The sequence below is a fragment of the Bacillus rossius genome, chromosome 10 (assembly GCF_032445375.1).
Source record: "Bacillus rossius redtenbacheri isolate Brsri chromosome 10, Brsri_v3, whole genome shotgun sequence".
Classification (NCBI taxonomy): Eukaryota; Metazoa; Arthropoda; class Insecta; order Phasmatodea; family Bacillidae; genus Bacillus; species Bacillus rossius.
The window spans coordinates 47,539,948-47,564,645 of NC_086337.1; the positions used below are offsets into that span (position 1 = coordinate 47,539,948).

The following is a 24,698-nucleotide window of genomic DNA, read 5'->3' on the forward strand; positions in this document are numbered from 1 at the left end:
ATGCGCGCTTAAAGTCCTAGCCCCTCCATATACTTGCAGCTATCGCTCTGCCCGCCGAGGTTTAACCAGGCAAACGACTTGGCGCACAGAGAGGAGACTAATATAGTTTATGTGCGGGTCTGATGAGTACTGTTGAAACCAAATCGTTTTTATTACGTGTATTTTGTGACCCCTCTGAAGATGCAGATACGTTATACTTTACAACCGACCATGAAGTATAATAGAACGTTCCCTCTGAACTAAATGTTTTTTTGGAAGTGAAGCTTGGAAAATTCCCAGATGGTAACCACACACATTTCGACCTGAAAACCGCCCTAAATTAAGTTGGCAGCGGATAAGGGACGCACCGGAACAACATGTAGACCTGCTTTCACAAGCGAGTCCATCTAGCATGTCGACATAAAATTTTTTCGAGGGTACCTACAGGAGTTAAAATGGAAGTACCTGCGTAAGAATTATTTTCAAATCACTGCTACGAAAGCGAATGAATTTATAAAACATAGATCTGACGTCACATAAATGTGATGTCAGTACAGTGTGAACAAGATAACATTAATTTTGTTTGTGCCTGATGTGAACAGATGCCAGTTCCCGAAAATTCGCAACTGTTTTGTCACAGGTTAGCTGCTATTGTCGTGTGGTCCATAATACCTGCTTGTTTTCATCGTTGTGTTCGTATTGCTATGTTGTCTCGTCTTTGTTAGTCCATTGTGTTCGTCTGATCTGTTATTTTTTTCGGACTAAATTCCTTCTACGGAAATCTTGTGCTGTCTGATATTTAAAGTTTGACTTTGTTCGTCTTTGATGTCGTCGTTGTGTTCTCCATAATACCTGTTTAGTTCCATCGTTGGATCCATCTGTTCGCTGTGTTGTCCATCAGGTTTCTTATTTTGTGTTCTTGATTTCTTTTTCATGACCAGCAGTGCATAACTATAATGGCGTCTGTTCAAATAATTTCATTAAATCAAAATTCCGGAGTGCATGAATCATTTGAAAAACCACTGGTACTACTTTCAAGAACTGTCAAATTTGAGACAAGTTACACGTGACAGAGTATATAGCGAGTGATTTAACGTTATGTTGAACGTTGGACTCCCATAATTACTCCAAGAATCTTCTGGATTGTAGTGTCCACAAAGTTACTTCTTAGGCCTGTATTCCAGGACACAAGAATTAGGGTTTAGGTATTGAATGTGTTACACCTGTACCCTATCCGTTTTCCTGTTGCAAGATAGGACACAGCCAGTCCCTTATTTTTAGGGAACGAATTATGGTGTTCTATCCGTTGCGATCTGTATCCCAAATTCTGCGCATGCGCAGAAATGCCTTTTTCGTTGATTTCGTCCAGATGGCGGGCTCACGTCTGGCGCCATTAACTCGTATATATTCAATTTCGTAAACATCGGGGAACGTACCAAACGTATTTTTGTGACAAAAACTTTATTGTAGCGAAACTATAATTGTGCAGTACATTTTTTTTACATTTAATATTCATAACAAGAAATAATCGCAACTTAAAAAGTACTTGAGAATATTAGAAAGGCGGTTTCGTTTTTGTGTAATTGTGCTGCTGTCTCTAGTATTTTTGCCAGAACAATATTGTATCGATGGTTGCGATACGTCCGCTAGAATGCAATGAAACCAGTTTCTAGCCTCGCGCAAGGCACAGTTTATTAAAACGGTTGCCCATCTGTTTCCTCTGGGGTTCGGATTGGACACTTTCTGGAATACGGCCCGCGAATTGGGTTACGGTTGTATCCCAACAGGGCAGTGGCAGTGCTTATTCGCTATCTTACCCGAATACCGTCCTTTAGAGACAGCAAAGTTTTGCCGTCTCTAATAAATGGTCGTTTGAGACTACAAAAATTAAATTGTATCCACCCACACAATGTCCATACTGACAAAATATTCTGTAGTGACCACAGAACTATTTTTTTTAACGAAATTTCGTTACAGCTGGAAGGGTAAGATGAGGTGATGACTCTTCAGGGAGTAACGGAAAGTGCAAACCTTAGGAGTGGGGCGCTCGACATTGCTGCTGACACACTCCTCGTGAACGCAGCCCGCTGGAAACACGACGACAAACACAGTCAGACCGTCTCCCGGCAGCACATATAAAGACATGATGGTGTATGAAGTGTTTTTCAATACCTTATTGTTCAGTTTTATCGTTAAAATTAATTATTGAATATTTTGCTTCATCGTTCGAGTTGATTGTTGAAGAGCTATGTTTCACTTCCGACGCGCGAGGAGGCCACGCAACCAAATTTCTCAAGTGAAACTTCTTTGCTGAGGGGGGCTACAATTTTCGAGCGTTACGTGGAGGGGGAACCGGCAGAGGAGGAGACGGCAGGCAAGAGGTATAAATGTCGCAGCATGCTTGCACAACTTGCTTACTTTACAATTTCATTCTTTCATACTTGCGCAATAGCACAATTTAGCGCTCACATACTAGCATATATATATATGCAACCTCAGTCAAAGAGAATTATGTGTTCCCTTTATCTTATAATATAATAAGCAAGAAGTTTCACTTCTCCACGCACACATTTTTTTTTTCCAAGGGTATTTTTTTTAAGTCCTTTTTTTGAAATTAAACATCGTCTTTCACACGCTCAGTCCACGGGAATTCTTTTCCACGACATCGTCGTCGAAGGAGGAGGAAACAAAAATAACCAAGCGAGCAGTGTTATGGGAGTTTAGGCGATGAGGGGGAGAGGTTTTTGTTTTGGAGAGAGGAAGGGAAGCAAGTGGACCCCCCACCCCCCTTAATAAAGTAGGTACGTCGTTACCGAAGGGGATGCCCTCTCTCCATCCCTGCTCTTAGGGACGATCGCGGACCGTTTAGCGGATTCCTGATGATGACCCTGGGGGCCGGCCGCCCTTCATCGCACGAGGGAGGGCGCGTGGTCCCACCCACGCACGAGTGTGGGGGGTTGGGGGGTAGGGGCAGGACCTTTGAGGTGAGCCGCCCCGCTGCCAGCCTCGCCGGGCCCACCACGTATTAATTCCGAGTGTCCCTCCCTCCCTCCCTCCCTCCACCCCTCATGGACACGCAAGGCCCGCGGGCGTCCTGCGCGGCAATTGCCGGGGTCCGCGGCCGCGGCACCCAGGTGCGCCGGCGGGCAAGAAGGGCGCAAGTCCGCCCGGCGCCGGTCGAGCACCCCGTCGGAAACACGGCAGGTTACCTTACGTTACCATGCGCAGAATTTGGGATACAGACCGGCAACGGATATAACACCAAAATCCGTTTCCTTAAAAATAAGGGACTGGCCGTGTCCTATCGTGCAACAGGAAAACGGATAGGGTACAGGTGTAACACACTCAATACCAGTGGCGGATCCAGGATTTTAGTTTGAGAGGGGCTTGACCCAGCTGAGGCTAGGCTTTATCAAGGCAAACACTAAAACAATAGTGGATCCAGATGCTTTTGGAGGGGGCTTGACCCCCTTAGCCCCCCATCTGGATCCGCTACTGCTCAACACCTAAACCCTAATTTTTGTGTCCTGGAATACCGGCCCAAGAAGTAACATTTGTGGACACTACCATCCAGAAGATTCTTGGAGTAATTATGGGAGTCCAACGTTTTAACATAACGTTAAATCACTCGCTATATACTCGTGTCACGTGTAACTTGTCTCAAATTTGACAGTTCTTGAAAGTAGTACCAGTGGTTTTTCAAATGAATTGACCAGGGCATCATGTCGCGTCAGCAGAGACACAGAACATTGTTTTGAACATTTTAATGAGATTGCTTTGGAAATAATTTGTTTTACTACAAGAAAATTTACTGTAAATTTTTAACCACACATTTCTATTGTTATTTATGGATTTATGAGATTGTGTTTTTGAAACAATACTGAATATATGTAGTCACGCTTACGAAAATTGTTAAATATTGATTGTTATTTAATACAATAATATTTGTTTTTTCCAAACCAAGGAAAAATTAATTAAATATTCAACAATTGGTTTTTAATTTTTTTTAATGAGATTCCTTTGGAAATAATTTGTACTATGTATTACAAGAAAACTCACTGTAAATTTTAACGACACATTTGTATTGTTATTTATGCATGTGTGAGATTGTGTTTTTGAAACAATACTGAATATAGGTATACATAATATAGTCGCTCTTACGAAAATTGTTAAATATTGATTGATATTTAATACAATCATATTTTTTTTACTAAACCAAGGAAAAGATAATGATTATTCAACAATTGGTCTTTAATTTTTTATCATGCTTGTTAACGAGCGCCGTTAATACTGTAAAGTCTATTCGGTGAACAATTAAAAAATAAATAAATAACTCTTGAAGGTACTGGGACAACACAAAGCATAAATGGCCGGGTAAAGAATCCGAACCCAGTACAACTGCGAACACTAATTTTGTTAGAGATACAGTTGTTTTCGTTTAATGTAAATTTACAAATATCTATATTTCTACACAAATGTCTCTGTTTCATTATGGCGATCGGCACCAGCATCTCACTCCAACTTCTGGCGCAGGACATATAATTATATACTACTCTGACAGTTTTTTTTTTAATTGGTGCGCAATATTGAATTTTAACTACCAATGATCACTTACATTATAAATAGAAGTTTAAAAATAAATATAATACCAATATCAAACATGAACAATTAATATTATTTTAAGAAAATAATAGAATATCAATAAAAATTATTGGTAGCATTTGTAAGCTATAGAAGGTTCAATAAATATATTTAAACGATGGCTAGATGTTAGCTCGTGCAATCACTGAATAATTGAAAATGAATTGAAAGCCTTGAGGGTTTAAATTTTTTTTTTTTTTGAAACAGTGAATAATAGTTACAACCAATGTTGCAGTTGTTAATTATAACAACGGAAATTTATTCTTGACGATAGAAAAATAAATAATTAATTCACGGTCGATGTCAGGAAGTTGGTATTTTTGCGTACCACGGCAATGTGTGGTTGGCACATGGTAGCGTTTGTGTTCCTACGGCCGGTATTCCAAGACACAAATTCCTACTGCACGTATTTCCTAGTGCACGTATTCCTACTGCACGTATTCCTAGTGCACGTATTCCTAGTGCACGATAGTACACGTCCATCCCTTATTTTTAGAGGAAGGGTTTATGATTTCCTATCCGTTACCAATCTGTTGCCGAATTACGAGCATGCCTAGAGCTCACTTTTGTCAAGCGCCATTAATTCTTATATATATTCAATTGTGTGGCCATCGGCGGACATACCAAACGTATTGCTGTGCCAAATGATACTTTACGGTAGCGAAACTATCCTGCAATACATTTTTGTACACTTAATGTCCATAACAAGAAATAATCGGAACTTAAAAAGTACTTGGGAAAATTAGAAAGGCGGTTACAGGTTCGTGCGATCGTGCTGCCAATTCTAGTAATTTTTTTTTGCCGTAGCAAATTTTATCGATGGTTGCCGAAACGTCCGCTAGAATGCGTTGAAACCAGTTTCTAGCCTCGCGCAGGGAGCCATTTATTAAAACGGTTGCCTTTAACCTGTTTCCTTACTGGGATTCGGTTTGGACGCGTTCTGAAATATGCGGCTCAAGCGCGGCTCCAGAAGGGGGGCGGTGGGGGCGATATCCCCTCCCGAGGCAAATTTTATTGTTTAGTGTATATTTATGTTTACTTAAATATTTAATTCCATATGTTAAACTTTTATCTCATCAAAAGTTGCATGGAGCTACTAAGGTTCTGTATTTGAAAACTGTAATTTGTAAATAATATTCCAAGGCCAATATCTGACCAATTTCATTTTTTTGAAACTACGACCTTTCTTTGTGCGATAGCTCCTCTCGAAAAGTCATCCTGAAGCCGCCATTCATACGGCTCGCGAATTGTGTGTCCCAACAAGGCGGTGCTTATTCGCCACCTTACCCGGACGCCTTGGAATGCCGCCCTATAAGATGCGGAACGCGCTAACAAGTTTGCGAGAGGCGCGGCGGATTTGAGCACGTGTGGAGCCACGGCGATCCGGGAACCACGGATTCTTCGCAAGCGCGGAGACGTGACGGACGTTGCCCCGCCAGTTCCATACCTCCATCTCGTCTCGCCTTAAAGGGGGTGCCTCCAATTTCAGGTCAAGATTTTATGTTTACAGTAATTACAGATAAACTTGTAGACTTTTTCAATTGTCTAACTTTCACGAAATGAAAAATAAATACAGCACATACTTTTTGCATAATTAGCTGCGAAAGTGTCGTTTTTAACGTTATTGGTTTGTACAAATAAGGAGAATTTAATTTATTGCAGAAATGAAAATTTTTAGGTTTAAGTGCAATGCCACTGGCTACTTCAAGAAATGTTTTTAATTTCTTTCAGAAAATATTAATTAATTTTACCTGGCACTTCAAATTTCTCAAATTCGTTACGATTTTGACAGCCAAAAAAAAAAAACATGAAATGAGTTTTTGTGATGGAAATGCAAACCATATCACGAAGTAGCCAGTGGCATTGCAGTTAAACCTAAAAAAGTTTTAGTTCTGCAATAAATTAAATTCTCCTTATTTGTACAACCAAACAACGTTAAAAAATGACACTTTGGCAGCTAATCATGCAAAACGTATGCGCTGTGTACATTGTTCATTTCGTGAAAGTTAAACAATTGAAAAAAGTCTAAATGTTGATCAGTGATTAATATAAATATAAAAAAATGACCTGAAATGGGAGGCACCCCCTTAACGCAATCTCCAGGCTGGCAGGAACGACAGGTCTGTCCTTCAGGTAGGACAGCCGGCTCCTGTGGGTGTCGGACCTATTCCAGCCACGTGTGGACTCTGTCTCAGGCGGGAAACTACATTTCGATAATTTTCACCGACAAGTTGGTACGTCTGACAGCCACTTCGCCACCGCGAGGATCTCCGTGGATGGCTCGGAAGTGAAGGGGAAGGATTCTTTCCCCAACCCCCCTCCGGAGCCGATTATTCCGACCTTACGGCCGACGTTCTCACGTTCCCTTCCCACATATGCGCCTTTAATAGGTAGGGACTGGAAAAATCCGCGGTTTCAATGACCACTAGGATAGACTCCACGATTCTCTACGTACTCGGGCAAATATCACCTGGTCATTGGCTACCGACTCGGGACACCTGTTTTTACTGCGATTCTTATGATTTGATGCTTCTTTTGTTGAACGTTTGCCATTGGCTCAGAGTCCTTCAGGTGAATTGCGGTCCAATCACCGACGCAGCATCAAGCTAAACGAGTTTGGATTCCAGCCTGTCTCGAAAGGAATCCGCGAATTTTTCCGGTCTCTATTGACGGGGTAGGGATGGGAGTAGCGTTCCAGTTCGCTTTGATTAAACATTCCAGAGCTTTTAAGGTAAACAGAACTGTGAGGGATCGCTGTGAGGGTATCAGCGCAGCGGCTGGGGGGCGCCCTACGGAGCAGAAAGAGTCGCGTACTTCTGTCCGGTTATAATTAGCGGGTGTGTCGGGGGGGATGGGTGGGAGGGAGGGGGGAAGGGGGTGGTGAAGTCGCCACACGTGGGCCCGCGGCCAGGAAGACACGCCACGTGTGTGCCGGGCAAGCACCTGCGAGGGAGACGTCGATCCATCACGATGCCATCACAGCCGTGCGTGAGGTCCGGAAACCCGCGCGTTCCCAAACATACTCGCTCTCTGCCCCCCCCCCCCCCCACCAAACTACTCACGGTCCACACGGCCGCGGAACTACCGCCCTGCCCCCGTCAAGCCGAGGGGGGTGCTGTCATAACTTAAAAACACACAACTTAGAATTTTCTAAGTTATGACGGTTCTAAGTTATGACTTTCTACGTTATGACGTTTTTAAGTTGTGTGCTTCTGCGTTGCGTGTTTCTAAGTTATGTGTTTCTAAGTTGTGTGTTTCTAAGTTGTGATAGTTCTAAGTTATGAGTTTCTACGTTATGAAGTTTCTAAGTTGTGTGGTTCTGCGTTGCGTGTTTCTAAGTTGTGTGTTTCCAAGTTATGATCTTTCTGTAAGTTGTGTGTTTCTAAGTTACGTGGATTTTTCCAAGTTTTCTAAGTTATGACAGTTCTAAGTTGTGACATTCTAAGTTATGTGTGGTTCCCAAGCCGAGGCCACGCAGGAAGTTACACGCCGTGTTCGCAATGTTCTTCGCCACGCCAGGTGGCCAGCCAAGGCAGTCCAAGCTCGCGAAGACGGAGAGACGCATGCCGCGCGGGATTCGACGACGGTGACATTCTGCTGGCTCTCGCTGTAGGCAAACGTAAAAAAAAGGGGGGGTCCACCCACGAAGCAAATCTAAAAAAAAAATAACTTGAAGGATTTCAACATATGACGAAGCAGTCGCCTGTGAGGACGAAGACCAACTTATGGACCATTTCAGTTTGATAGTTATTCCCTTGAAATTAAATCCCCGGCTTTTGGAATTCATTTCCTGTCTTCCGTATTCTTCCATCGATTTATTCCATGAATGTGGATATTTTCGTGATCTTTCAATGAACTTTTCCGTCGACATGACTATTCAAACCGCAACACTGAGATAAACAAAACTTCATGAAAAGCAAACACAGAAGTTACAGCCCAATTCCTCGCGAAGAAATATGTTTTTTTTTTTTTTGTTTATCTGCGCACGCGCTAAGTCAGCGACTTTTAGAAAAACCAGCCGAGAATCAAACACCCAGCGACGTCGCGAACATAGCGAACGCGAACACAGCTTGGTGTGGCCAGTGACACCTGAGATGCAGCTGGCTATATATTTTACTCGCATAGCGAACATCGCCGACATAACGAGCTCAGCGCCCTGTGTGGCCGTAGCTTCACACGCATGACCCTCCTCGTGGGTACGCCACTGCCGCGCCTCGAACATAAAGAAAGAATAAATAAATCTAATTTTGAATATTAACTTATGAAAAAAGTAACGTAAGAAATAAAAACCAAAGACGCTATCTAGGATACTACAGTTTAAAAGGTTTATTTTTTTTTTATCAATACTGTGTTTATATAGTTGCAGGTATAATTTTCTGTTCTATCACCAAAAAAAAAAAAATTGCACAAAATTTTACACCCAAAGCCGAAGAGAGATTTTATAGTGTTAACAGTTTAGTGAATTTTTACCAGATGGGTAATACATTAATAAACTTCCTTGTAGAAAAACAGGTATATCTGAGTCTTTTTCTCTTTTATCGGAGCCGTTTCATTATATAGTTTAACGGAACCTTTCGCTCTGCAAATCGAATGATTCGATAGTCGACGTAGCTGCTCCGGCAACGAATTACAGCGGCGGGTGCGGAAACTACGCGTGATACGCATAAAAAAAAAGGAATTGAAAACACAATTTGCTTACCTACATTTTTCACGCTCGGCATTATTTTCGAAAATTATACGTTAATATTTCGTGTTCGAGTTTTGTATTAGGGTATAAGAAGTGTATTTGCAATGTGAGAACACATTTATTTTCTCGTTACCAAGGTTAGATGTTACACATCTCTGGCGAGTGCTGAAAGATCCGCTCTTGTTTTTTTGTTTTTTTTCAGTAGAATTCAGGCAAACGTTATATAAGCAGTGAACAGCATCAACTATCAACAACGCACCCACATCTGTGGGCTTCGATCGCTTGATAAGTTGAAAACGAACATTAATTGGGTTAAGCTTGTGGTCGGTGCTTACGTACCGAACTTGTTGAGCGACTGGGAGTTACGAAGGCGCAGAGCGGACGTTACCGCAAGTTCCGTGCTACCAACACGACGCGATGCCGTAGGTGCGGCCGGAGAAATAAATATCAGCCTGAGAGGATCGTGTCCACGAAGGACGGCCGAGAAGACGCGCGAATCCAAAATGGAAACCTGCCGCCCGTCACGGTTGGTTAACGCTGCCCGATGGAAACTCCCGTAATTCCCCCCACCCCACCCTCCCCCCAAAACCATTTACCATCGAGGCGTGACGTCACGATTCTAATAGCATGCTACCCGTGAAACATAAGTAGCCTGTTTACGGCTTTCGGAAAGGTTAGTTAGTGACAGTTCGAACCGAAAATGTACGACTAAAAGTTTGCTTTTTTTTTACTACTGATAGTATCCGAAAAGAAAACAAGTTCCAGGCTATTTCTGAAGCCATCTTCCAATACCTTTTTTTTTTTTTTCGAATCTTGTTAATACCTTCATCATATATTTAAAAAAAAATTAACTTGGCTAGTATATAGGAAAAATTAAATGACATCGATGTCATTAAAGACGATAAACGTTGAACATATACCAATGGATCATTGACGGAAGGTCAATGATAACCTTAAGATTAACGCGGTATAATAAGCTTTCCGTTGTTAATGTTTCAGTCCAGCAAACACTTACAACTTTTAATATTCATAAACCACAATAAGCATCGAAAAAGACACAGTCACGCAGAAACAATAAAACTAGTAGATACTTCTTAAGATGCCAATAAAATGAACAGTGTTTTGCAGCAGATAGAAAACAATAGACGTCATTTTGGCGGTAGACAATTTTTAATGACTAAGTTATAATATTATGCATGTTGTTTCGTTAAGGCTAAGTACGTTTGAAGTTAATACTGCCTAGCTGTATTTAATATAAATATTTCACGGTGAAATAACACGTTAGAAAACAGTATTCATTTCAAGATTGACTAAAATTATAATATTAACTTATAATATTAACTTGTTTACTGTGCTTTGAATTAAGAGCCAATTAAAAATCTTTTATGTTAATAAATAATTTAGAGCAACCAGTGTGTTAATAAAAAAATGACGACTACATATCTCCCTTCAATCTCCACTTGTACCCGCCATGTTGGGTAATTGTATTTGCATGCCATTATATTTTCATCTAAAACAATTTCTGAGGATTTTCCTCTATACTATAAGCATTGGATATTGTATTGTGTAGAAAATTTTGTTGAATAATAGAATATATGCTAAATTTAATCTTAGGTTTGTAAAAAAATCAAATACCTGTAATTAAAATATTTGCCAACTGATTGAATTGTCGCCTCTCACCATATGTTCATTTTGTAGGTTTCACATTTGAGTAATGCATACAAAATTTCTTCTATAATTTAATTTTAGAAATTTATTTTTAAAAACTGCAACAAACAAACGGCCCTAAAATTCAATATGTTGTGAGGAAATATAAAAAACAGAATAATAGAATATATGCTAAATTTAATATTAGGTTTGTAAAAAAAAGCAAATACTTGTAATTAAAATATTTGCCAACTAATTTAATTGTCGTCTCTTATATGTTCATTTTGTGGGTTCCACATTTGAGTAATGCATACAAAATTTCTTCTATAATTTAATTTTAGAAATCTATTTTAAAAAACTGCAACAAACAAACGGCCCTAAAATTCAATAAGTTATGTTGTGAGGAAATATAAAAAACAGAAATACACCATTTTAGGTTAAATAGCTTTTTTGTCATAATTATTTAAAAGTTGAACTCATTGAGGCTTTTAACGTTTCACCTGAAGATGACAATGTGTGCCCTCAAAAATAAATTACATTGAAATATCGTTAACTTCGAAGCACGATTTTATATTTCAATAACAGCCACTCTTTTTTAAACTCTTATAATCGTTTGCTAACGCAACGTTACCTATAAAAGTACTATAGTTAAGTAAAGTGGGCTCCTATCTAACTGTAAAAAAATTACCGTTCATCGTACTCGATATGCTAATTATCATTATATATTGGCTATATTGGGCGTAGTTACATATTGGAAATAACTTCGTATTATTGTAGGACCAGACTGCACCGTAAGCTACAACAGTGAAACAAACTACCTTTATGTACACACCTGTTTTTTTTTCCCCTTTCCCACAAATCAACCTTCAGCAAACCCAAAACTCTTGGAGCATTGCACTTGGGCCGCTCTACCGCAAGAGGTTGCGTTGAGGCTGAAAACAGAAAGTATATGCCCTTATGGGGGGAGTCCCCTCACCCGCCTGTTAGATAAAACTAATGCCCTGCGATTGAGTGGATGGGTAAAAAATGGTTTAAAGCACACCGTCGAAAATCGTACATTAGTCGATGCGACCATCAATTGCAGCCCGTACAGAATTATTATTTTACCAGCCGTGCGCACGATGGGATTACCTAAACTTCCATCCCCTGTTTAACCCCTTTAGGGAGTGAATTTTCATAAATCCTTTCTTAGTGCTCACCTGAGTTGTATAAGGAACTCTTATGCTAGATTTCATTTTTCTAGACCTAACCTTTTATGCTGTGCGTTGTCTGTTAGTCAATCAGTGTTGGAGTTTCGTTATGTATATTGTCATTTTATCATTTAAAAAATAAAACCTATATGGTGTTGTGTAACGGGGTCCCTTCATGTTGAGAAATATATTTTTTGAGGGTTGGTAGAACACGTTTTCTTGGTTCACGAGCTATAAGTGCGACATACAGCTGAAGGGTTCGTGTGTGTGTGTGTTTGTGTGTGTGTGTCGACAATGGCGACAAATAAGCCTCAGATAAAAACCGCCCTTGGAAAGAAGATTACGGTCATGGAAGACACGGGACTAATTTTATGAATTGTTTTGTTTTATTTTGCTTACGTATCTCAACGCAAAACATGATTTAAAACATTTTTATGGACACACAAGAGAAAAAAAAATATGTAATTTTACAAAAGGTTCCTTTGGAAACCAGTTGCCTAGAAATAGTTTGTACAGAATGCTACAAGAAAAATATTGTAACCTAGTACAACACGTGGCTATGATTATTTTTGCAGATATTATATACGTTTTCGAGATAATACTGAGTATTTCTTACGAAAATTGCCGCATAATGTTATATTTCAAATGATTATTAATTCAGGCATAATTTGTTAGATCATGGAAAAACTAAACGAATATTCAATAATCGGACTTATTTTGTTTTATGGTGCTTATTATATGCGCAGTTAATACTGTAAAGCTATTCAGGGAACGGTCTACAAATAACTTTAACTATTGGGGGTACTGGGACAACACAAAGCATGAATTCCCGGGTAAGAACCCGAACCCATTATTACTGCGAACACTATTTTGTAGTGATGTATTCGTGTAAATGTAATTTTACATGAATAATTCTGTTCCGTTTACAAAAAAATATTACAGTGCATACACCATTGCTAGAGACCTGAAAAATTCGCGGATTCATTTCGTGATAGGCTAGAATCAAAATACGTTTGCCTTCTTACTGCATCAGTGATTGGGACACAGTTTATCTGAATGACACTCGGCCAATGAAAAACTTTCAACAAAAGAAGTATCGAATCACAAGCGTCCCAGTAACATGTGTCGCGAGTCAGTAGCCAATGAGCAAAAGTAATTTTCCCGCGTGCATAGAGGATCATGGAGTCTACCCTAAAGATCATTGAAATCGCGAATTTTTCCGGTCTCTAACCATTGCTGATTTTCACTGTACGTCATACAGAAACCACAATAATGTACAAGAAAGTTTAAAAAATCAGACATCGTTGGGTTCGTATTTTTATCGCTGTGTTGTCCAAGGCTGTTATTTTTTGTTTTTGTTTCAATTGTGTCATCGTTGTACCACTGTGTTCGTCTGTGCCGTGATATTATTACGACTGATCCCTCCCATGGAATTCTCAGTACTTTCTATGAATTATACGTGAGATATTAGCTGATATTGTCTTCTTTTTTTGTTGTTGCTGTGTTTGTGTAAGCTATTCATCTTTCTCGTACATTCTTATGGTTTCTCTGTGACATAAAATGAAAACCAGTAATGGCGTATGTTCATAATAAATGTTTTAAATCAATCTTCTTCATTGTATTAATCGTTCCAAGAAACATGAATCTTAATGAACGTGACTTTAACAGCTTATTATGCAAAAAAAACTACGTAACCTAGTTACATGAAAGGACTTGAAACTAGTACACTGAGAAATATCAGTTGAGAAAAGAAAACATAAAAGTTGTTCTGTAATAGGTTTCCGAAGTAATAATAAACAAACTTAGATCCAGTAAATTTCTAAATTATAATTAATAACGGTTATATGTATTGCGGGGACAGTTTAAACCTATATAATTTATTATTGGTATTCTACTGTCTATATGGATGTCGTTTACAGATTTTTTGTTCTTACAATCTTATTAATTTTTCCTTTCGGAGTACGAGCTATGATTCATAAAGATACAAATAAATTAAGTAATAAGTACCCACTATCCTTAAACTAACTTTTTTAAGGTAATGCAGATCGATGAATGTGGAAAGTAACGTGAAGCTTTTTCAACGACCAATACGAGAAGAGAGTCTAAAGACACATGCCACAGGTAAACTCACAGAGAATTTTATGTTAAATGTGATGGCATAAGCAGTGTAAGTACAGTAAGTTTAGCAAAAGAAGTCGATAGAGGTAGGACCTCATATAATTCGATGTGATTTTCAAAGAAAGACCATCTTTTTCAGTCGTTGCCACGGTGCGATTTACAGAATATTTATACCCATAGTTTTTCGTTTCCTGGTCCCGAAACCTCAAAAACAAACATCAACTTTAAAATTATATATCCATCTATCGCATAAGTATGGACACGATAACAGCCTTAATTTTTCACAAATTACTTCCAGTCCACTACATAAAATATAAGAGATGAAAAAATCTCCGTCGAGTTCTTTGATGGGCAAAACCAGACCAAAGGGATAAAAATGGGAAAGGTTTTTGAAAAACTGAAAAATCACTGCACTCCCTTAATATGAATTGTACTTCCAACCGTTTTCAGTTTTCGTACCCCCTGAGAGCATAACAAAAAAAAAACTTGTGTTTGAAAAGTTGCATTTTTTTAACCACCAACCGTTAGCTGGTGGGGTGGAATAAATAAGGGTTGAATGACAAAATAATTCAAAACACCCATAGTGGGTTCAGTATCGAATCCGTCTAAATGTTTCTGTATAATTCATGCTCCGTAAGCCACCCCTTCTCTTTCTTCTCCGGAAACTTAACTTACTAATATCCGCAGTAAACAATTCAAATCGCGCGCGCTACACGCGCCAATCGCTGCGTTCGCCGACACTCGCGCTCGGATTGTACTCGGAAAATAGATCGCCAGGCTCACACGTCACATTCATTAACTTGACAATGAATTTTATTTAGTATTTTTCTGTAATAATAACAATGTATTCTTGTGTTTCAATTATAATAAATATACCTACGTGAGCCTCAGATTGTGGTATGAGAGCATCATATTGTAGTTCTTTCCATTTCTGTACCTAGTCGAAAAAAAAATTATATCTTTATTATCTTTTTTTGTCATTGTACACATATTTCGGCTAGGTAGAGCGCCGCGAACTTAAAAAGTTTCGGAACAACTGGTATAATTACTAAATATTAATTAATATAAACTTTTTGTCTGAAACAATTACGAAAAATTGCAAAGAGTGACCATAATTTGGTCGCAGAACAAAAATATATATATATATATATTTACTCCCTTAGTAGGCATACTATCAATATCACCAATGGCCACGCCATTCTTATAGAAATCTACCTGTGACGAGCCGAAGTGGATATTTTTTTTTTAACTTTTTTGAATAGCCTAGTGCACGCTCTTCATATGAACAAATTATTCAAGTAAGTGCTATAATAGTAACGTAACATTATGTTGCCGGGACGTAAGTTTGTGGTAAATCAGTTAAATTCGCTGGATATGTATGTTTAATGCAAGAGATTTCACTGCAAAATCAGTAGAAAAAAACTGTAAACATAGAAAGTGAAATTCTGTCTCATATGCTCAAGTGTTGCAGTTTTAATAGATCTACCCATCATATTTTCCCTGAATTTGTACAGTTTTCGCTGATTCAAAGTTATTGTGCAGACTGTCTCAACTTTCGTTTTAGAAAGGTGGGATTTGTAGCGGAACCCTATTCTTCTCTACTCCCTATCCTGCATACTTACATTCTCCAAAGTATAGATAGAGCCCTCTAAGAAAGTTATAAATAATAATATGTAAACCAGAAGCTGACAGCTTAAACTTGTTAACGAAGGAAACGAGACGCGCCATTTTGGTTACAGCATTTTTTAAATCAAAATAATTTTATGTAGCTTACCATTTGATGTTTGGTTTCATTAAATAATATTATGTATCTTAGCCCAATGCCTGAAGTCAACAGTCACTGGCTGGGAAGTAACTGGCATTTAGTATTGAATTAATTTTTGCGGATGACCTTCTGTTAAAAATTAAAGTAAATTTACGGACTTTACAACGAATAATTGACCTCAAATAAACGAAGAGTGTTTCGTGATTACATATAACTGTAACTTTGTAGAAAGTACGCTATTTTAACATCTGATTGTTTTTTTTTTGTATTAATGCACACGTGGAAAAATAATAAACTTTAGCGCGAGTCCTAACCAGTATTTGAATGTTTTTCCTGTATACAAAAATTATTGTAGTTGATACATATTTACATTAAGTGAACTTTGTACCCGTAAATTTAAGAAAAAAATTATAACTTTACGAATTTTCCTTCTCAAATTTCCACTGTTAAATCTTAAATCAGCTCAATAAGGTTAAAGATTGTTTGCAGGAAGTCTTTACAGACTGATTTCTGACGTTTAAGCAAAAACATATAATTTTTTTTTAAAGTATTAGTAAAATTTTGTTAATATAGCTGGAATGCAACTTTTAGTTTGAAAAAAACTTAAAAGATAGCGCCGCATTCACAATGCTTTAGTGAACCAACAAAATGTAAAAAAATCTTTGACGGCATGTTTATTCTAACAAAAAAAAAAATTTGGCTAATAAATAAACGTATTTTTTAAGTTGCGATTATGTACTGTTATGTTATTTTCAAGCCCAAAAAATATATACCAGGATCGTTTCACTACAATAACGTTCACTTTGGCACACCAATACGTCTAGTACATCCCCTGATGTTCGCGAATCATGCACGGGCGCACGTGGATTCGCCATCTTGACGACTGCGGCTCGTGACTACAGCAGTTTCTGCATGCGTGCGCATTAGACTTTCAACCTGTCAGATTTCCGTTGTGTAATACGCGTTTATTTCATTGCATCTCTGATGCATACTAAAAAAAATTGGTTGTCTGTAAAGTCGGTTTACGGACGATAGTTTAACGTGACAAAGTCATAACTAAACATTGATGAAATTATTGCATACTTTTATGAATAAATTTAATCATTTTTCTTGAATTATCACTATTTTGTATGGATAAAAAGAAGGAGTTAAATTAAATCTACAATTTAATTTATGAATTTACTTTTATTTGCACTCATTAATTCAAATATGTTTATTACTTTAACGAACAGATTATTTTAACTATAACTTTTATACATGTTTGCTATTTAACTTCTTCCAATCTGTGTTATTCTGTTAAGGATAGGACGATGATAGGAAAAGTAGGAAACGAATGGGAGTGTTTCAAGTTTAATGTGCCTCGAAAAAGTCAAATCGATGGTTGTTCCAATCCAGTGGAAGAGAGATAGATGCGGCGCAAGTGTACAATGAGCGTAACGGGACACAGCGTAACGGGACACAGCGTAACGGGACAATGTGCGTTACGGGACACTTTTTCGTGAGTGAAGCCGGCGTTCATCGATTTATTAGACGTTGTCACGTCAAAATAATTCCTTTCGGCACAGCCTGCATGCGTAGGAAGATTTTGAAGTACCTACTTATTTTGTAACTGTTTTGGAAAATTATATCAACTCCTGGGACATTTTAAAAACTTAATGTAGCCTACATAACATCCTACATGTTCACCAATGTTCAAAAAAAGATCGATGTAACAATTTCTCATATTCCGTGTAGCGAAAATATTTTTTTATGCATTTAACTTAATGCATCCAGCATTTAATATCACAACGGATTTCATATTATGCCTATTAGGGTAGCTATGCAATTATTTTTAACAACCAAACACCATATTTCTTCTCTTGCACTAAGTAGTGGAATAATTTTTTTTATTACTGAAGTATAAGGTCAATTTAAGATGATTAATAATAAATCCCTACGAATTTGACACTAAGAATTTTTATTTTATTTCGACCCCTGAGTTTACGGTAATAGTTTGTTTAATCTAAAATTGTTTCAGTCAAAGATTTTAGATAAAGTTTAGGAGTTTGAGAATAAATTATAATGAATTTGATAATATATCTATTAAAAATTTAATGACTTGTCTTTCTACCCTTGTTATTGCTATCCCTTGCAGTACTGATTTGTGATATAAAATCTACCTTAGACAAATATTTTAAAGATATTTTAAAAAAACATTAATTTCAAAGAGTACATGGTAGGGGAGTTTTATTTATTTTCTTTTTTCAAACCCTCGATGTAATGGTTTTAGGTAAAAATTATAAGATTTACAAACAATTTGAACGGATTTGATATTGTACCTACTAAGGGAGTTATGAATTACTTTTTTGATTCCATCCCTAATTTTTCAACCCCTTACAGCAGTGGTTCATCTAATCAAAAATTGATTCACCCAAAGTACGGAAATAATGAATTTTTTTTAATTCTACCCCTTCATTTTTTCAACCACTTGTACCAATGGCTCGTGTTATAAAAAATTGTTTCATACAAAACTTTTAGAAAAATTTATAATATTTACAAACAATTTGAACGGATTTGATAGTGTTCGTACTAAGCGAGTTATGATTTTTTTTTTCCTTCAACACTAGTTTTTTCAACACCTTGCAGTTATGGTTGGTCATATCAAAAAATGATTTAGACAAAATATTTTGGTCTTACTCCTACGAGTTATAATATTTTCAAACGGATGCGATATTTTCCATATTATGGGTGTACAGTGATTTTTCTGTTTTTCAAAAAAAAAAAAACCTTCAGCATTTCTGACTCTTTGGTCTGATATTGCCCTCGAAACCTTTCGTGGTCAACCACAAAAAAATATGATCGTCAGAGAATATGAACTCTTGCTATTTATAAGAAACTGTTTTGTGGGTTGCTGCTAAGTTATTATGCTGTTACCACAAAACATTTGTCACGGCGAATACATCCTTTCAATATTTCCTGGGCAGCACAAAAATGTGATCAATACAAAACATTCAATTTATTAATGCTATTAAACATACATAATTAAATTAACATAATATTTCTTGTCACATAAAGTATAGGTAACGTTAGAAAATTAAGTAGTTTTAAACAATTAAATAAAATTTTATTTCAACTGTTTAAAGTGATTTTGTTTTTATATATCAAACAATTGCTCAGTGAGGAGTGCCATGATTTCTTTACATTCTTGTTTTGTCACTGAATGAAAATTTTCTGTAGTTCATAATACCTCAAAAATAGTCAAAATTATTGGAACATTATTTGTTTGTTTAGATAAAGCATTTGAGATAACATTTTCAATTTAATTATTCTCATGAATCCTATATTATTTAATCTTTATAGTTAGCATAAATCATAGTTTCAATAATTTAAAAAATGAAATTTATAGTTCAGTCTGACTTAGGTTTTTTTTATTAATTCGCCTTTAGGGTAATACAGCCCATTTTTTTCTATTCGAACCATTAAGCTTACACCAAAACAAAGGCGGGAAAGAAGTTTATTAAATACGAAATATTTTCTTTGTATTTACAATGTATGTTACTTGGTGTTGATGACAAATAATTTATAATTTATCTATAAAACATTTGTATATAATCTTTATTAGTTGGCGATACCATTAAGCATTCTCTTCTTTAATATGTAATGATAATCATTATTTAAATGTATGATTGATCTTTATCATGCGTATTATAAGCCTACTTTATACATAACAAAAAATAGCTCATGTTTGTAAAAATTCTGCAGTAACTTCGTCAACGTAAAAATAATAAGCCTCGAAGAACTTTTAAATAATTGGTCACTGCTGAAGTTTTTTTTATAACCTATTTGGTTCATTATTTTAATGTCTTTGAAACATACGTAGACGCACAATTTGTACAGCAATTTTATGGTGGTTAAAAAGTCTAGAAAATTAAAACTGTCCTTATGAAATTTTAACGAATGTACACAGCAGTGTGAGTGTATTTTTTAATGTAAGCATGTTAGGACTTTTTACTTTGTTTACAATTGCATTATTCGTAATACTAGAACGTACATTTTCTAGTTTTATTGCAAATCACACATATTAGGTTATCGTATATTCACTCTATAAAACATTTACGATCACAATTTACTCTACACGCTGAAATATTTTCTCATTTCACATACTTAAAAATTGTCCAGCTAAAACATTTACGCTTTGAAACAAAAATTTTTATCTTGTATTTCAAAGAAAAATTTGCGTAAACTTGTAATTAAAAATATATATATATATGAAAATGCTTGACCTTAAAGTATTTGTATTAAATGACTAGATATTATTTTTATTTATTTTATCGCGTGAAATCGTTCAACGGAATTTTATGTAATTATTATATTGAAACAGTGTGTTTGAATATAGTTAAACATTTTAAAGTCACATAATTTTCTTAATTATAACTTAAGGTATTTTAAAATGTATTTCAAAATGTTTTTTTTACATGCAGCTAAAAAAAAATACGCCCTTCATTCACGTATTCCCTTTGGTATTTTGAAAACCATCTGTGAAGAGAAACACGAACCGTGTGTGTGTGTGTGTGTTGGTGTGTATATATATACACACACACACTTATCAAATATTGTCACATTACTAGTCATCTGCATGCGAATTTTTAATTTTTTTCTTTCAAAGCGTTGTTAAAAATTTATGTAATGGATATTTAATGTAGAAAACAGTAAACAGGGGTAGATTTTTAGATTTTTCCTTTTTATTTACGAAAATGTTTTTTAGATGAAAATTAATCATACGTTTTTATTAAGAACTGTATGTCGTAATTGTTTTCGAGTTAGATTTCAGTGGCATTTCAAAGCGTTTGTGAGTGATATTTCTGTATCCAACCTGCTATGAAATATAATTTTTTACTGATGGTAACAACGTAGTGTAATTGCATTTAAAATAAAAACACATATAAATTCAAACCACTAGTTTACGAAAAATATTAACAAATAATGTTTAATTTTATTTTTTCTACTGTAAATATCTAAACGATTGTAGTCCAGAACCAAAGAAAAAATTAATAAAATGTCACGGCATCTAATGTTGAGCCGCTTTTAAGTGGTAGAATGTACCAACGTTTCGTTCTGTATTGTAGTATACATCTTCAGGTTGGTATCTAATATAATAAAATAAAACAGAATTAAAGATCAAACTATATATTACTCTTTCGGATGAATTACAGTAACAACCTTTACCAGCGTTATGTATATTTAAAAAATGATTTTAGGTAATGGTTGTTTTAAAAAAATGTTTGTCTATCCGTGAATTACTTTGGAAACATTATTAAATTTTAAAAATATATAGGCCTACAACTCTTTATGTGTAAAGAAAAAATTACAAATTAAATACAAATTTATGTTATATTATCACTATACCGTATGTGTGCAGTTAGATGTAAAGTTTAGTAAGTTTTAAAAACAAACCCACAGTTTTCAAAAGATACAATAATATATGTAGGCGTATTTAAAAATCAGCAAGTAGGATAGTCCGCATTTATTTATTTCCCTTCTAATAGTTATGTTCAAAAGAAACAATATATTTTCTACAAGAAAAGCTATTTTGTCACATAAAATATATACGCTTTACGTATATAAATATTAAAAAACATCACAAAAAGCTACTCACTGAGAAAAATATATAGCTGTAAGAAACAACACTTTATTACCAAAATTGCTTTCTGACCATTAATAAAAGGAAAACAATAATTAGAACGTAGTGTCAACAGACCATTTTGTGCTAGTCATAAAATTTACAATTAAATATTCTGTAGGCCTTTTTCAGAATCTCAGGCTCATTTTTCTCACATTGATATTTTGTGCCCACAGAGAAAAGTTTATACCCAAATGCATTCTTCATAAATTTAATATTACAAAAAGCCACTGGAACAATGACAATGTAAACAACTTATATGCACTTTCAAAAATGCCATATTTAGAAATTGTTTTGAGTTCGCTGAATGGTTTTGCGTCTCTAGGTTATTTGAATATACTTCTCTGTCTCAGTTTTAGATTTATAAAACGTACTGTATAGAATGTTTTTGTTAGTAAAATTTTTTGTTAAAATAAATAAAATATGAGGCCTGGAACAAGTGATGTTAACTGTATATTATTTTAATATTTGTATACTATATTGCAATACATTTATATAGTCATAAAATAAACATTTATTTAATTATTCGAGAACGTTACGAAGAATATTTGGATATACTCTAAACAAAATAATGTTCTTCACTTGAATTAACAAAGTCTACACAGATATACAATTTATGTTATGCTATATGATTAAATAAATATTTTTTCCAGGATCATTTTTAATTTTATGAATGGAAAATTGTTTTTGTTGCCTGGAAAATCCCTAGTTGCAAGACTGCATTAAATGAAACCTCGAAGAGTAAACTACATTTTATTGTTATGAAAATAACTGTAAAACAATTTTTACCTCGATTCTATATGCAGAAAAGGACTTCTGTCAGAAGATTACTAAGATTTACTTAATAATAAAGAAGCGGATTTTAAACATGCATTCCATTAACAAATAATAAGTTTACATAAAATTACTAAACATCTACGTAATGAAGTGGATACAAAATATCTCGATAACGATAATACGTATTTTTGGAGATTACATTATAATTCTTGTTTTTCTTTAAATACAGTGCAATGCAGTTGCTTGAGAAAAGGACATAATAACATATATTTTATTTTGTGTTCTCCTGGTTAGGAGTGCTTTATTACAACGTGGCTTATCTGTTATTTATTTTGTTTGTTCTGGAAAGTAAAACTTTAGGTTTTATATTTGAACTAAAATTAAAATAATTCTTCTATATAATGCTAATATAAAAAAACTACTTCCATCTTAGTGACCTATGTATTATATTGAAAGAATTGAAATCAAAACTGCGTAAACTAACTCAAAACAGCTATAACTGTCACTCTTACTATTAAAGATTCGAAGAAAGTCTTACCACATATTTTTTTTTCTGATTTCATAATAAATGCTTTTATATTTGCAATAATTTTACTAATTTCAGTTTTAACACAACCGATATTTAAAAAGTGCTTTTCGAGCAAATTTGCTCTTGGACTAAATAACTTGTCAATTATTTCATACGAATGTATAGACAACATATTACTCTCACGTGTTATTTATTGCAATATTTATACTTATATTTGTATGAGAAAAAAAATCAGAATATTTTAGAACAAAACATAAATATTTGTCAACACTTCTCGACATTACTCAGCTCAAATATTATTTTTAATAAGAGAGTTAAGTGATTTCTCATTATTTAAATAATGTATCTTAAGGTATTGCTCAAACTAACCCCATAGTCTAATGGCAATGTTTAGTCCAAAGTCACCATGGAATGTTTTCTTTATTTTCACAGAATTTAAATTAAAATGACAGCAGCACCCAAAGCATTTGTCACATAAATTTGTCTGTGTTATTCTTTATAACTTCACAGACGAAAAGTTGTTATTGCGTAATAAATTCTGAAATTTTTGTTTCCAACTGGAGCAGTCTATATCACTGCTGGATGATTTTCAACTGTACAGAAGAAGAAAAAAATTCAAAATTAAAAATATTGGTAGTAAAATAAAAATGAACACTACTTACATGCATTTTCTGCTCGTCTAGTTGCTGGAACACGTACTCAACTGCCACTTCAAGTTTAATAATTCGCTCTTCCTGCACACACACGCACACACGCGGGCGTGTCTTCCACCAACGAACGAAACTAGCTTACTTAAACATGGTTTCTTAAAAAAATAAACTGTGAAAGTTTTAATTTGCAAAGAGGGAAAAAAAAAGAACACACGCGAGATATCCCGTCTTGCTTATATCGCGACTTCGGGCGACGATCGAAGGGTCGTTCGTATCTGTTCCCGGCGATCGGAACGCGATCGGCGCGCGCGATAAGAAAATAAACAACCCTGACCTCCGAACCTTGAGGGACTGCCTCCGCCGACACCCACACCCCCAGGGCTCGCGCGCCGCGAGAAGGAAAGGGTTCAATGTTATTCTTGCGGCAAGAGAGTTGATATCTCCCTCCTCCACGGGCCCAAGCCCGGCCCACGCGGCCAATAAACGCTTTTCGCGAGCGAGTGGAGGGGGGAAACAAGGGGAGTGGCTCCGCGCCCGCGAAAAAAGAAGAAGAAAAAAAAGACGGTCGGAGAAGGAGAAGAGGTGGCAATCCTTCGGGCCGGGCCTTGAAAAGAAGAAGAAGGAATAATTTAAAAAATAAAAAAAGAAGAGAGACCTGTGGTTTTAACCGTCCGACCGAACGAGCACCATCGCCGACAATGTCTTAGCGCGCGGAGGAATATGCTTGCGCTTCGCTCTTCTTCCGTTTTATTTACGATTATATATATATTTTTTTTCCTCTCTCTCTGTCCTGCTTTTATTTTATTTTTTATGGGAGGAGGAAGGAGAACTAACCTAGCCCCCCGCGCACCAAAGTATCCGGTACCGCGCCACGTGTTGCATTGAGGCGGGGACAGAAAGAGAGCCGAAGAGAAGCGGTCGACGTTGGGAGAAGGAAGGGGTAGGGGCGAGCGAGTGAGGAGAGAGAGAAGAGCGAAGATTCTCGTTCCGTGTGGGAGTGCCGATCGGAAGCGTTCGGCAAACTTCGGGTCGGGGAATCGCAGCCCGCCTCCCCTT

The 24,698-nt window shown here is 36.2% G+C and overlaps 1 protein-coding gene across 1 annotated transcript in view; it reads right to left on the bottom strand.

Moving 5' to 3' along the window:
- The window catches only part of LOC134536089 (early growth response protein 1), a 450,011-nt gene extending 425,990 nt beyond the window's left edge, over positions 1 to 24,021 (bottom strand). The window contains exon 1 of the mRNA XM_063375626.1: positions 23,655 to 24,021. The gene's annotated coding sequence lies outside the window, so the exon portion shown is untranslated. The remainder of the gene's footprint in view (positions 1 to 23,654) is intronic.
- Positions 24,022 to 24,698: the final 677 nt, after the last annotated feature.